The sequence below is a fragment of the Schistocerca americana genome, chromosome 3 (assembly GCF_021461395.2).
Source record: "Schistocerca americana isolate TAMUIC-IGC-003095 chromosome 3, iqSchAmer2.1, whole genome shotgun sequence".
Lineage (NCBI taxonomy): Eukaryota > Metazoa > Arthropoda > Insecta > Orthoptera > Acrididae > Schistocerca > Schistocerca americana.
The window spans coordinates 34,574,883-34,589,356 of NC_060121.1; the positions used below are offsets into that span (position 1 = coordinate 34,574,883).

The following is a 14,474-nucleotide window of genomic DNA, read 5'->3' on the forward strand; positions in this document are numbered from 1 at the left end:
ATGTCGACATATAGACTTTCACAGTACACCTGACAGGAGCTTCTCGAGTTTACCGATGTATTTCGCCTGTTGACGCGGCATTTGGCCATTCAACAGCCGTCTTTATTCAATTACTTGAATAACACAAAAATATATACATATACATATATAATGCGTGGCAGGTGTTTGACGCCATGTCCGCCACCGAGGTGGGGACTTACAGGGCGGTACCACAAGATTAAAGTATAAAACTAACATACACATATATATATATATTAGTGCGGAAGAACAACAAAAACACAAATTAAAGACATAAAGAAGGAAGAACAAAGACGGTTTATTCCTCCTGTGGATAGGCCCCAGGAGTCAAGGCGAAGAAAATAACCAGCATCCTATCCGACGCCGGCTCGCTCCATCAGTCTTTGCGCCGTCATATATTCGAAAATGCGATAGCTCGTGCAGCAGCTTTGCAGTACTCTCGTGCTAAGCACCGCCAGTTCTCGGGGTCTAAATCCAAGTGCGGAGAGATCTCCGGCCGACGCTGGAGACCATACACCCCTCCAATTCAATGTCGCGGTGGACACTGTAACCTCCTCAACGTCACGGTGCAGGTTGGAGATGGCACGCCTGATGGACGGCGTGTTGTAGTAGGCCGCTTTCTCGGAGTGACACCAGTCGAGCCGGAGATGGTCTCCGACTACCTGGGCGTCGATGACGCGGGCGATGCCGTCTTTAACCGCCACCACGTCAGGCTTGCGGATTCCCTCAGGTGTGCGGAGGTGGGGCTCCACAGAGACGTTGAAGCCCCTCTGCGCGAGTCCACGGGCGACATAGCGCACGATCGCGTCATGCCGCTTAACCCGGGACCCGTGCGTCCTGAAGCAAGCCTGTAACACGTGGTTGGCGGTCTCTACGGCCTGGCAGCCCGCGCGGCATCTGGTGTCCGCCTCCCGCCCGCGACTGCGCCGTGCCTTCGTGGGGAAGGCGTTGATGCGGGCGCGGAGAGCGTCGATGAAGTTACGCCCAGATAGCAGGCGACTGGTGTCAGCGACCCACTGGTGTTGCCCCTTGACGGCGGCGGAAGATGACAGCGCCGCACCGTCAAAGGCAACGTGCAGGCGCGCGGCCCACATCTCTCCAACCTGCGTCGACGATTTGAGGAGGTGGCCCTCCCACATAAGATGCTGCTCCAGCACCTCAATCTCACGCTGCACCTCGTCCCGGCCTGCACCGTCGGCGGCTGGCCCAATCCTCTTCAGCGCCAGGAGACGGGACCGGCGAAGTGTTGGCCCCATCCATCGGCATGATGGGATGCCGAGGCCTCCCTGGGCTACAGGAGCGTGGAAGTAGCCCAGGGGAGTGTCCGCCGGAAGGCGGAACCATCTCCTGACGGCGGCACGGATGGTCACATCTGCCGCTTTCAACGCACCCACTCGGGTGCGGCTGAGGGCCAGCCCATGGTACAGGCCAGGCAGAAGTACGGTGGTGAGGGCGTGGAGGCGCTGTTGCGGCTTGAGCGGAGCCCGGGAGATGACGTCCAGCTGCTCCACCAGGTGGCGTCGTGGGTTGAAAACGCAGCGACCAGCGGTGGAGAATTGCAGTCCCAGGTACCGGAAGGTTTCACCCACACGTAGGGCGGGCACGGTGGCGTTGCCCGCTTTGAAGGTAACGTCGGCGTCGACCTTCACCTTCTTGTCGCGCCCAGACGCGACTAAGGCGAGGGTGAAACACTTCCGGGCGTTGATCTGCAGCCCCAGATGGGCGAGGGCTGCGACGGCTGCGTCGATGAGGGACTGCAATCCCCTCGCGGTCGATGCAAAAAGCAGGACGTCATCTGCGAAGGCCGCAGCGTTAACTCTGCGACCAAGGATCCGAGCTCCGATGTGGGAGGGAAGTTGACTCAAAACATAGTCCACCGCAAAATTGAAAAGGAGGGGGGAGAGGGGGTCACCTTGACGCACCCCCCTAGCCGGCTGCAGGGGCACGCCCACGTCGGCGCCGCCCGGTATCACTGTCGTGCTACCCTCGTAACACCTTTCGACGTACTCAATAAAGCAATCCGGCAGGCCATGAGCCCTCAGCACGGGGCGGAGGGCGGCATGGTCCACCGAATCGAACGCTTTAGAGACGTCGATCGATGCCACAAAAACAGAGCGACAGGAGCGGACCGCGTCAGTGAGAGCAGTGTCCAAGATGAAGGTGTTTTCCAACATCCCATCCCGGGGGATGAATGCCCGCTGACGTTCGTCCACAGCACATGCACGCATCAGGCGTGACGCGAGAACCTTGTGAAAGGTCCGCGCCAACACCGAGCAGACCGTAATGGGGCGAAAGTCAGCGGGGGATGTTGGTGCAGCCGTTTTGGGGAGAAGTGACGTCCGGGCGCGAAGCAGACGCTCGGGGAGGGCGCGGGCCAGGAGGAAGAGGTTCAAGAGTTTCACCAGGACATCATGCAGCAGGCGCCGCAGCTCCGCTGGAGTCAGGCCGTCCGGCCCGGCTGCCGATCCCCTGGGCGGCAAGGCAGCAGCGACCTCCTCACGTGTGACCGGCCCCCATAGGCACTCAGGAGCGACAGGCTCCGAGTGCGGGAGAAGGCGGTCACGGATGAAGCCGGCGGTGGAGATCGGCTTCTTCGTGAAGAGGTCCGCCCAGAAGTCCAGCAGACCGGGGATGTCGGGTGGCGGCTGCAGCAGGGTGCCGTCCAGCAAGCCGCGCACGCAACGTGCACGCGACCTACGGAAGGCGTCCTGTGTCCGCGCGTATTCCCAGCGGCGCCGCTTGCGCTTCTGCAGCGGCGGGGCGGCAGGCGGCCGCTTGGATGATTGGCGCGGCCGCTGTGTCCTGGTGATCGACCTCTCCCCCCTGGACCCGACCGACGCAAGGGCATCCGGGAGCATGCCCAGGATGACATCGGGCGGCGTGCCCCGCCCCAGACCAATGACTCGATCCAGGGCAGAGAAACGCTGGGCGGAAGCAGGTAGCCCCGCCAGATGCTCCCAGATGGCGGCGTCAGTCGGCCCCTCCGGCGGCGGCCCGGTGGTGTCGGCCGCGAAGTCCTCGGCTGCGTCGACGGGCGGCGCAGCGGCCTCGCCCGCGTCAGGCAGCGAGCTCGCTGCTCCACGGCGGGACGCCGGCTCTTCACCCCGACCGATCTCAAGTGCCTCCATGAATTGGCGGACAAGCTGCTTGTGGGCAGCTTGCCGCCGTCGGCACTTGATTGCCTCAAGCGTTCGGTCGGGGAACATCCTGGTAAGTTCTTGATTTACAAAGAAGAACCGGGCGTCCCTCTCAAGGAACAGTTCGGCCTCTGCCTTGGCGAGCGACAGGACTTCTTCCTCTGTCCACCTCGCGCGATGCCTCTCCGTCACGATCTCAGCGTTGGCGGCCGCAGGGTGTTGGCGGCGGCGATGGACCCCGAGACCGTTCTTCGTGGTAAAAGTGCGGTGGCACTCACTGCAAGCAAAGGGAGCTACACAAACTATCGCATTTTCGTTACGGCCGGTTGGCCGGATAGGTGCTGGGGTAGCTGGGGTGGCACCTTCAGCGGAAGGGCCACCATCTCTTGTTTCTTGTCGGCTGCCCCCAACTATAAAGGGATAATGCGAGGGGGGGCTGGTAACCCCCCCAAGCCCCTGGTGCGGTCTTCCACTCTGCGAAAATCAGCGGGCCCACGAGAAGGGGAGAAGACCGCAGGAGAGGAGAGGCTAAGAGGGCTAGGCCCATGTATTGCGCATCACTCTCCCTGTAACTATAACCCAAGGAAGGCACCTCGCAGCAGCAGCACGACTACATCAAGACCGCACTTCGAAAAGCCAAGTCCGGATGCAGCCACACCGCCGCCACTTGGCCACCTTAAGAGAGTCATAGTTACTCCTTAAGAGAGTCACAGTTACTCCTGCCAATTGTTCCCCGTTTTACAACAGTTACATTTTCAAGCTTCCTCTAGCCAATTCACCTGTAGCGATACGCCATTATCTGTCATCATGAAGACTTTCACAGTACTCCTGCCGAGAGCTTCTCGAGTTTGCAGATGTACTTCGCAAGTTGACGATACATTTGCCACCTTAAGAGCGTCATAGTTAATCCTGCCAATTGTTCCCCGTTTTACCACAGTCACATTTTCAAGCTTCCTCTAACCAGTTCACCTGTAGCGAAACGCCATTATCTGTCGACATAAAGTCTTTCACAGTACTCCTGCCGGGAGCTTCTCGAGTTTGCCGATGTATTTCACCTGTTGACCAGGCATTTGGCTACCTTTAGAGAGTCACAGTTACTCCTGCCAATTGTTCCCCGTTTTACCACAGTCACATTTTCAAGCTTCCTCTAGCCAATTCACCTGTAGCGATACGCCATTATCTGTCGTCATGAAGACTTTCACAGTACTCCTGCCGAGAGCTTCTCGAGTTTGCAGATGTACTTCGCCAGTTGACGATACATTTGCTACCTTCAGAGCGTCATAGTTAATCCTGCCAGTGTCTCCCCGTTAAACCACAGTAACAACTGCAGGCTTCCTCTGCCCTCTTCACCAGAAGCGATACGCCATTATTTGTCGACATTATGACTTTCGCAGTACTTCTGCTAGGAGCGCCTACAGTTTGCCGATGTATTTCGCCTGTTGACGAGGCATTTGGCTACCTTTAGAGGGTCATAGTTACTCCTGCCAATTCTTCCCCGTTTTAGCACAGTCACATTTTCAAGCTTACTCTGGCCATTTCACCTGAAGCGATCCGCCATTATCTGTCGACATAAAGACTTTCACAGTACTCCTGCCGGGATCTTCTCGAGTTTGCCGATGTATTTCGCCAGTTTACGAGGCATTTGGCTACCTTAAGAGAGTCATAGTTACTCCTGCCAGTGTCTCCCCGTTAAACCACAGTCACAACTACAAGCTTCATCATTCCCGTTCACCAGAAGCTATACGCCATTATTTGTCGACATTATGACTTTCACAGTACTCCTGCTAGGAGCTCCTCCAGTTTGCCGTTGTATTTCCCCTGTTGACGAGGCATTTGGCTACCTTTAGAGAGTCATAGTTACCCCTGCCAATTATTCCACGGTTTACCACAGTCACATTTTCAAGCTTACTCTGGCCAGTTCACCTGAAGAGATACGCCAATTATATGTCGACGTAAAGACTTTCACAGTACAGCTGCTGGGAGCTTCTCGAGTTTGCCGAAGTATTTCGCCTGTTGACGAGGCATTTGCCTACCATAAGGTAGTCATAGTTACACTTGTCAGGTGCTCCCCGTTTTACAACAGTCACACCTACAAGCTTACTCTGGCCAGGTCTCCTGAAGCAATACGCCATTATCTGTCTACATAGAGTCTTTCACAGTACTCCTGCCGGGAGCTTCTCGAGTTTGCCGATGTATTTCACCTGTTGACCAGGCATTTGGCTACCTTTAGAGAGTCACAGTTACTCCTGCCAATTGTTCCCCGTTTTACCACAGTCACATTTTCAAGCTTCCTCTAGCCAATTCACCTGTAGCGATACCCCATTATCTGTCGTCATGAAGACTTTCACAGTACTCCTGCCGAGAGCTTCTCGAGTTTGCCGATGTATTTCGCCTGTTGACGCGGCATTTGGCTACCTTAAGAGAGTCACACTTACTCCTGTCAGTTGCTCCCCGTTTTACAACAGTCACACCTACAAGCTTACTCTGGCCATTTCACCTGAAGCGATAAACCGTTATATGTCGACATAAAGACTTTCACAGTGCTCCTGCCAGGAGCTTCTTGAGTTTGCCGATGTATTTCGCCTGTTGACGAGGCATTTGGCAACCTTAAGAGCGTCATAGTTACTCCTGCCAGTGTCTCCCCGTTAGACCACAGTCACATCAACAGGCCTCCTCTGCCCTGTTCACCAGAAGCGATACGCCATTATTTGTCGACATTATGACTTTAACAGTACTCCTGCTAGGAGCTCCTCCAGTTTGCCGATATATTTCGCCTGTTGACGAGGCATTTGGCTACCTTTAGGGAGTCATAGTTACTCCTGCCAATTGTTCCCCGTTTTAGCACAGTCACATTTTCAAGCTTACTCTGGCTAGTTCACCTGTAGCGATCCGCCATTATCTGTCGACATAAAGTCTTTCACAGTACTCCTGCCGGGAGCTTCTCGAGTTTGCCAAGTATTTCGTCTGTTGACGAGGCATTTGCTACCTTAAGAGAGTCATAGTTTCTCCTGTCAGTTGCTCCCCGTTTTAGAACAGTCACACGTACAAGCTAACTCTGGCCAGTTCACCTGTAGCGATAAACCATTATATGTCGACATAAAGACTTTCACAGTGCTCCTGCCAGGAGCTTCTCGAGTTTTCCGATGTATTTCGCCTGTTGACGAGGCATTTGGCTACCTTTAGAGAGTCATAGTTACTCCTGCCAATTGTTCCCCGTTTTAGCTCAGTCACATTTTCAAGCTTACTCTGGTCACCTGAAGCGATTCGCCATTATCTGTCGACAAAGACTTTCACAGTACTCCTGCCGGGATCTTCTCGAGTTTGCCGATGTATTTCGCCAGTTTACTAGGCATTTGGCTACCTTAAGAGAGTCATAGTTACTCCTGCCAGTGTCTCCCCGTTAAACCACAGTCTCAACTACAAGCTTCATCATTCCCGTTCACCAGAAGCGATACGCCATTATTTGTCGACATTATGACTTTCACAGTACTCCAGCTAGGAGCTTCTCCCGTTTTCCGATGTATTTCGCCTGTTGACCAGGCATTTTGCTACCTTCAGAGAGTCATAGTTACTCCTGCCAGTGTGTCCCCGTTGAACCACAGTCACATCTACAAGCTTCCTCTGCCCCGTTCACCAGAAGCGATACGCTATTATTTGTCGACATTATGACTTTCACAGTACTCCTGCTAGGAGCTCCTCCAGTTTGCCGTTGTATTTCGCCTGTTGACGAGGCATTTGGCTACCTGTAGAGAGTCATAGTTACCCCTGCCAATTATTCCACGGTTTACCACAGTCACATTTTCAAGCTTACTCTGCCCAGTTCACCTGAAGAGACACGCCAATTATATGTCGACATATAGACTTTCACAGTACTCCTGCCGGGAGCTTCTCGAGTTTGCCAACTATTTCGTCTGTTGACGAGGCATTTGGCTACCATAAGAGTGTCATAGTTACTCCTACCAGTTTCTCCCCGTTTTACCACAGTCACATTATCAAGCTTACTCTGGCCAGTTCACCTGTGGCGATACGCCATTATCTGTCGACATAAAGACTTTCACAGTACTCCTGCCGGGATCTTCTCGAGTTTGCCGATGTATTTCGCCAGTTTACGAGGCATTTGGCTACCTTAAGAGAGTCATAGTTACTCCTGCCAGTGTCTCCCCGTTAAACCACAGTCACAACTACAAGCTTCATCATTCCCGTTCACCAGAAGCTATACGCCATTATTAGTCGACATTATGACTTTCACAGTACTCCTGCTAGGAGCTCCTCCAGTTTGCCGTTGTATTTCCCCTGTTGACGAGGCATTTGGCTACCTTTAGGGAGTCATAGTTACCCCTGCCAATTATTCCACGGTTTACCACAGTCACATTTTCAAGCTTACTCTGGCCAGTTCACCTGAAGAGATACGCCAATTATATGTCGACGTAAAGACTTTCACAGTACAGCTGCTGGGAGCTTCTCGAGTTTGCCGAAGTATTTCGCCTGTTGACGAGGCATTTGCCTACCATAAGGTAGTCATAGTTACACTTGTCAGGTGCTCCCCGTTTTACAACAGTCACACCTACAAGCTTACTCTGGCCAGGTCTCCTGAAGCAATACGCCATTATCTGTCTACATAGAGTCTTTCACAGTACTCCTGCCGGGAGCTTCTCGAGTTTGCCGATGTATTTCACCTGTTGACCAGGCATTTGGCTACCTTTAGAGAGTCACAGTTACTCCTGCCAATTGTTCCCCGTTTTACCACAGTCACATTTTCAAGCTTCCTCTAGCCAATTCACCTGTAGCGATACGCCATTATCTGTCGTCATGAAGACTTTCACAGTACTCCTGCCGAGAGCTTCTCGAGTTTGCAGATGTACTTCGCCAGTTGACGATACATTTGCTACCTTCAGAGCGTCATAGTTAATCCTGCCAGTGTCTCCCCGTTAAACCACAGTAACAACTGCAGGCTTCCTCTGCCCTCTTCACCAGAAGCGATACGCCATTATTTGTCGACATTATGACTTTCGCAGTACTTCTGCTAGGAGCGCCTACAGTTTGCCGATGTATTTCGCCTGTTGACGAGGCATTTGGCTACCTTTAGAGGGTCATAGTTACTCCTGCCAATTCTTCCCCGTTTTAGCACAGTCACATTTTCAAGCTTACTCTGGCCATTTCACCTGAAGCGATCCGCCATTATCTGTCGACATAAAGACTTTCACAGTACTCCTGCCGGGAGCTTCTCGAGTTTGCCGATGTATTTCGCCCGTAGACGAGGCATTTGGCTACCTTTAGAGAGTCATAGTTACTCCTGCCAATTTATCCCCGTTTTACCACAGTCACATTATCAAGCTTACTCTGGCCAGTTCACCTGAAGCGATACGCCATTATCTGTCGACATAAAGACTTTCACAGTACTCCTGCCGGGAGCTTCTCGAGTTTGCCGATGTATTTCGCCTGTTGACGCGGCATTTGGCTACCTTAAGAGAGTCATAGTTTCTCCTGTCAGTTGCTCCCCGTTTTACAACAGTCACGCCTACAAGCTAACTCTGGCCAGTTCACCTGAAGCCATACGCCATTATCTGTCGACATAAAGACTTTCACAGTACACCTGCCGGGAGCTTCTCGAGTTTGCCAACTATTTCGTCTGTTGACGAGGCATTTGGCTACCATAAGAGTGTCATAGTTACTCCTACCAGTGTCTCCCCGTTAAACCACAGTCACATCTACATGCCTCCTCTGCCCCGTTCACCAGAAGCCATACGCCATTATTTGTCGACATTATGACTTTCACAGTACTCCGGCTAGGAGCTCCTCCAGTTTGCCGATGTATTTCGCCTGTTGACGCTGCATTTGGCTACCTTAAGAGAGTCATACTTACTCCTGTCAGTTGCTCTACGTTTTACAACAGTCACACCTACAAGCTTACTCTGGCCATTTCACCTAAAGCGATAAACCGTTATATGTCGACATAAAGACTTTCACAGTGCTCCTGCCAGGAGCTTCTTGAGTTTGCCGATGTATTTCGCCTGTTGACGAGGCATTTGGCAACCTTAAGAGCGTCATAGTTACTCCTGCCAGTGTCTCCCCGTTAGACCACAGTCACATCAACAGGCCTCCTCTGCCCTGTTCACCAGAAGCGATACGCCATTATTTGTCGACATTATGACTTTAACAGTACTCCTGCTAGGAGCTCCTCCAGTTTGCCGATATATTTTGCCTGTTGACGAGGCATTTGGCTACCTTTAGGGAGTCATAGTTACTCCTGCCAATTGTTCCCCGTTTTAGCACAGTCACATTTTCAAGCTTACTCTGGCTAGTTCACCTGTAGCGATCCGCCATTATCTGTCGACATAAAGTCTTTCACAGTACTCCTGCCGGGAGCTTCTCGAGTTTGCCAAGTATTTCGTCTGTTGACGAGGCATTTGCTACCTTAAGAGAGTCATAGTTTCTCCTGTCAGTTGCTCCCCGTTTTAGAACAGTCACACCTACAAGCTAACTCTGGCCAGTTCACCTGTAGCGATAAACCATTACATGTCGACATAAAGACTTTCACAGTGCTCCTGCCAGGAGCTTCTCGAGTTTTCCGATGTATTTCGCCTGTTGACGAGGCATTTGGCTACCTTTAGAGAGTCATAGTTACTCCTGCCAATTGTTCCCCGTTTTAGCTCAGTCACATTTTCAAGCTTACTCTGGTCACCTGAAGCGATACGCCATTATCTGTCGACAAAGACTTTCACAGTACTCCTGCCGGGATCTTCTCGAGTTTGCCGATGTATTTCGCCAGTTTACGAGGCATTTGGCTACCTTAAGAGAGTCATAGTTACTCCTGCCAGTGTCTCCCCGTTAAACCACAGTCTCAACTACAAGCTTCATCATTCCCGTTCACCAGAAGCGATACGCCATTATTTGTCGACATTATGACTTTCACAGTACTCCAGCTAGGAGCTTCTCCCGTTTTCCCATGTATTTCGCCTGTTGACCAGGCATTTTGCTACCTTCAGAGAGTCATAGTTACTCCTGCCAGTGTGTCCCCGTTGAACCACAGTCACATCTACAAGCTTCCTCTGCCCCGTTCACCAGAAGCGATACGCTATTATTTGTCGACATTATGACTTTCACAGTACTCCTGCTAGGAGCTCCTCCAGTTTGCCGTTGTATTTCGCCTGTTGACGAGGCATTTGGCTACCTGTAGAGAGTCATAGTTACCCCTGCCAATTATTCCACGGTTTACCACAGTCACATTTTCAAGCTTACTCTGCCCAGTTCACCTGAAGAGACACGCCAATTATATGTCGACATATAGACTTTCACAGTACACCTGACAGGAGCTTCTCGATTTTACCGATGTATTTCGCCTGTTGACGCGGCATTTGGCTACCTTAAGAGAGTCATAGTTACTCCTGCCAATTGTTCCCCGTTTTACAACAGTTACATTTTCAAGCTTCCTCTAGCCAATTCACCTGTAGCGATACGCCATTATCTGTCGTCATGAAGACTTTCACAGTACTCCTGCCGAGAGCTTCTCGAGTTTGCAGATGTACTTCGCAAGTTGACGATACATTTGCCACCTTAAGAGCGTCATAGTTAATCCTGCCAATTGTTCCCCGTTTTACCACAGTCACATTTTCAAGCTTCCTCTAACCAGTTCACCTGTAGCGAAACGCCATTATCTGTCGACATAAAGTCTTTCACAGTACTCCTGCCGGGAGCTTCTAGATTTTGCCGATGTATTTCGCCTGTTGACGAGGCATTTCGCTACCTTTAGAGAGTCATAGTTACTCCTGCCAATTTATCCCCGTTTTACCACAGTCACATTATCAAGCTTACTCTGGCCAGTTCACCTGAAGCGATACCCCATTATCTGTCGACATAAAGACTTTCACAGTACTCCTGCCGGGAGCTTCTCGAGTTTGCCGATGTATTTCGCCTGTTGAGGCGGCATTTGGCTACCTTAAGAGAGTCTGAGTTACTCCTGTCAGTTGTTCGCCATTTTACAACCATCGCATCTACAAGCTTACTCCGGCCAGTTCACCTGTGGCGATACGATATTATCTGTCGACATAAAGACTTTCACAGTACTCCTGCCGGGATCTTCTCGAGTTTGCCGATGTATTTCGCCAGTTTACGAGGCATTTGGCTACCTTAAGAGAGTCATAGTTACTCCTGCCAGTGTCTCCCCGTTAAACCACAGTCACAACTACAAGCTTCATCATTCCCGTTCACCAGAAGCGATACGCCATTATTTGTCGACATTATGACTTTCACAGTACTCCTGCTAGGAGCTCCTCCAGTTTGCCGTTGTATTTCCCCTGTTGACGAGGCATTTGGCTACCTTTAGAGAGTCATAGTTACCCCTGCCAATTATTCCACGGTTTACCACAGTCACATTTTCAAGCTTACTCTGGCCAGTTCACCTGAAGAGATACGCCAATTATATGTCGACGTAAAGACTTTCACAGTACAGCTGCTGGGAGCTTCTCGAGTTTGCCGAAGTATTTCGCCTGTTGACGAGGCATTTGCCTACCATAAGGTAGTCATAGTTACACTTGTCAGGTGCTCCCCGTTTTACAACAGTCACACCTACAAGCTTACTCTGGCCAGGTCTCCTGAAGCGATCCGCCATTATCTGTCGACATAAAGACTTTCACAGTACTCCTGCCGGGAGCTTCTCGAGTTTGCCGATGTATTTCGCCTGTTGACGCGGCATTTGGCTACCTTAAGAGAGTCATAGTTTCTCCTGTCAGTTGCTCCCCGTTTTACAACAGTCACGCCTACAAGCTAACTCTGGCCAGTTCACCTGAAGCCATACGCCATTATCTGTCGACATAAAGACTTTCACAGTACACCTGCCGGGAGCTTCTCGAGTTTGCCAACTATTTCGTCTGTTGACGAGGCATTTGGCTACCATAAGAGTGTCATAGTTACTCCTACCAGTGTCTCCCCGTTAAACCACAGTCACATCTACATGCCTCCTCTGCCCCGTTCACCAGAAGCCATACGCCATTATTTGTCGACATTATGACTTTCACAGTACTCCGGCTAGGAGCTCCTCCAGTTTGCCGATGTATTTCGCCTGTTGACGCTGCATTTGGCTACCTTAAGAGAGTCATACTTACTCCTGTCAGTTGCTCCCCGTTTTACAACAGTCACACCTACAAGCTTACTCTGGCCATTTCACCTGAAGCGATAAACCGTTATATGTCGACATAAAGACTTTCACAGTGCTCCTGCCAGGAGCTTCTTGAGTTTGCCGATGTATTTCGCCTGTTGACGAGGCATTTGGCAACCTTAAGAGAGTCATAGTTACTCCTGCCAGTGTCTCCCCGTTAAACCACAGTCACAACTACAAGCTTCATCATTCCCGTTCACCAGAAGCGATACGCCATTATTTGTCGACATTATGACTTTAACAGTACTCCTGCTAGGAGCTCCTCCAGTTTGCCGATATATTTCGCCTGTTGACGAGGCATTTGGCTACCTTTAGGGAGTCATAGTTACTCCTGCCAATTGTTCCCCGTTTTAGCACAGTCACATTTTCAAGCTTACTCTGGCTAGTTCACCTGTAGCGATCCGCCATTATCTGTCGACATAAAGTCTTTCACAGTACTCCTGCCGGGAGCTTCTCGAGTTTGCCAAGTATTTCGTCTGTTGACGAGGCATTTGCTACCTTAAGAGAGTCATAGTTTCTCCTGTCAGTTGCTCCCCGTTTTAGAACAGTCACACCTACAAGCTAACTCTGGCCAGTTCACCTGTAGCGATAAACCATTATATGTCGACATAAAGACTTTCACAGTGCTCCTGCCAGGAGCTTCTCGAGTTTTCCGATGTATTTCGCCTGTTGACGAGGCATTTGGCTACCTTTAGAGAGTCATAGTTACTCCTGCCAATTGTTCCCCGTTTTAGCTCAGTCACATTTTCAAGCTTACTCTGGTCACCTGAAGCGATACGCCATTATCTGTCGACAAAGACTTTCACAGTACTCCTGCCGGGATCTTCTCGAGTTTGCCGATGTATTTCGCCAGTTTACGAGGCATTTGGCTACCTTAAGAGAGTCATAGTTACTCCTGCCAGTGTCTCCCCGTTAAACCACAGTCTCAACTACAAGCTTCATCATTCCCGTTCACCAGAAGCGATACGCCATTATTTGTCGACATTATGACTTTCACAGTACTCCAGCTAGGAGCTTCTCCCGTTTTCCGATGTATTTCGCCTGTTGACCAGGCATTTTGCTACCTTCAGAGAGTCATAGTTACTCCTGCCAGTGTGTCCCCGTTGAACCACAGTCACATCTACAAGCTTCCTCTGCCCCGTTCACCAGAAGCTATAGGCTATTATTTGTCGACGTTGTGACTTCCACAGTCCTGCTGCTAGGAGCACTGCAAACTACGCAAACGCCTGGTGGGAGGCGAGGCGAGGCGAGGCGAGGAAGCTCACTTCGCTACCAGTGGCGCCCTCCAGCACGACACTGCCACATCCCGCACAGCCCCTCCGTTGAACACCAGGAACAAAATGGTTCTTCCGCGAGCGCCGAAGGTTCCACGCGCCCAGCGAATGACAGGAGGTGCATCGAGCTGCTGTGCGTCTCACACACATCGGCGGCGCGCCCGCTGATTTGGCCGTAGCTATACTGGGACGCCGGGCGCGTCCTCCGCGCCGTCCTCGAGGAACTCGTTGTTGCGCGAAGGAAGTGCGCTGCGTCAAATGCGGCCGATTTCGACCGATAACTATGATTTTGTGTGTTGGGAGAAGAGCCGAAGGCGAATTCTGACGTGCGCCTACAGATTGTGATCGCCAACCGCCATACAATGTTAAATGCACCGGTTCTCGTCCGATCACCGATGTTAAGCAACATCGGGAGCGGTTAGTACTTGGATGGGCGACCGCCTTGAAACTCCGGGTGCTGTTGGCTTCCCTTCTTTTTTTTTCATTTCCTTTTTATGTCAATACCGCTGCCAGCCCTCTTTCATACTACCTATGTACAAGAGGAGGCACTCTTTTATTTGTCCGTGCTTTAAGGTTCTCCTGGGAGACCAGTATTAAATTCCGGTGACCCCTGCAGGTTTTCTGTATCCCTTGGACCTTCAAATTGACCATGCAACACAGATATTGCATCGGAATTGAATACGAAAGGCACAAATCCGAAATAAGTACCAGAGGAGTGACTCTCCTAATAGTCTTTCTTTGAGCTTCTTCTGGGAGACCAGTATTAGATTCCGAAGCACCACTGCAGGTTTTCTGTATACCGTGTACTTTCACATTGACCATGAAACACAAATATTGCATCGGGATTGAATACGTAAGCCACAATGTCCACTTCAGTACAAGCGGAGTGAT

At 51.1% G+C, this 14,474-nt stretch overlaps 1 pseudogene; it reads left to right on the plus strand.

Annotated features, from left to right (window-relative positions):
* The first annotated feature begins 13,930 nt into the window (after positions 1-13,930).
* Positions 13,931-14,049, plus strand: LOC124608012 (annotated as a pseudogene).
* Positions 14,050-14,474: the final 425 nt, after the last annotated feature.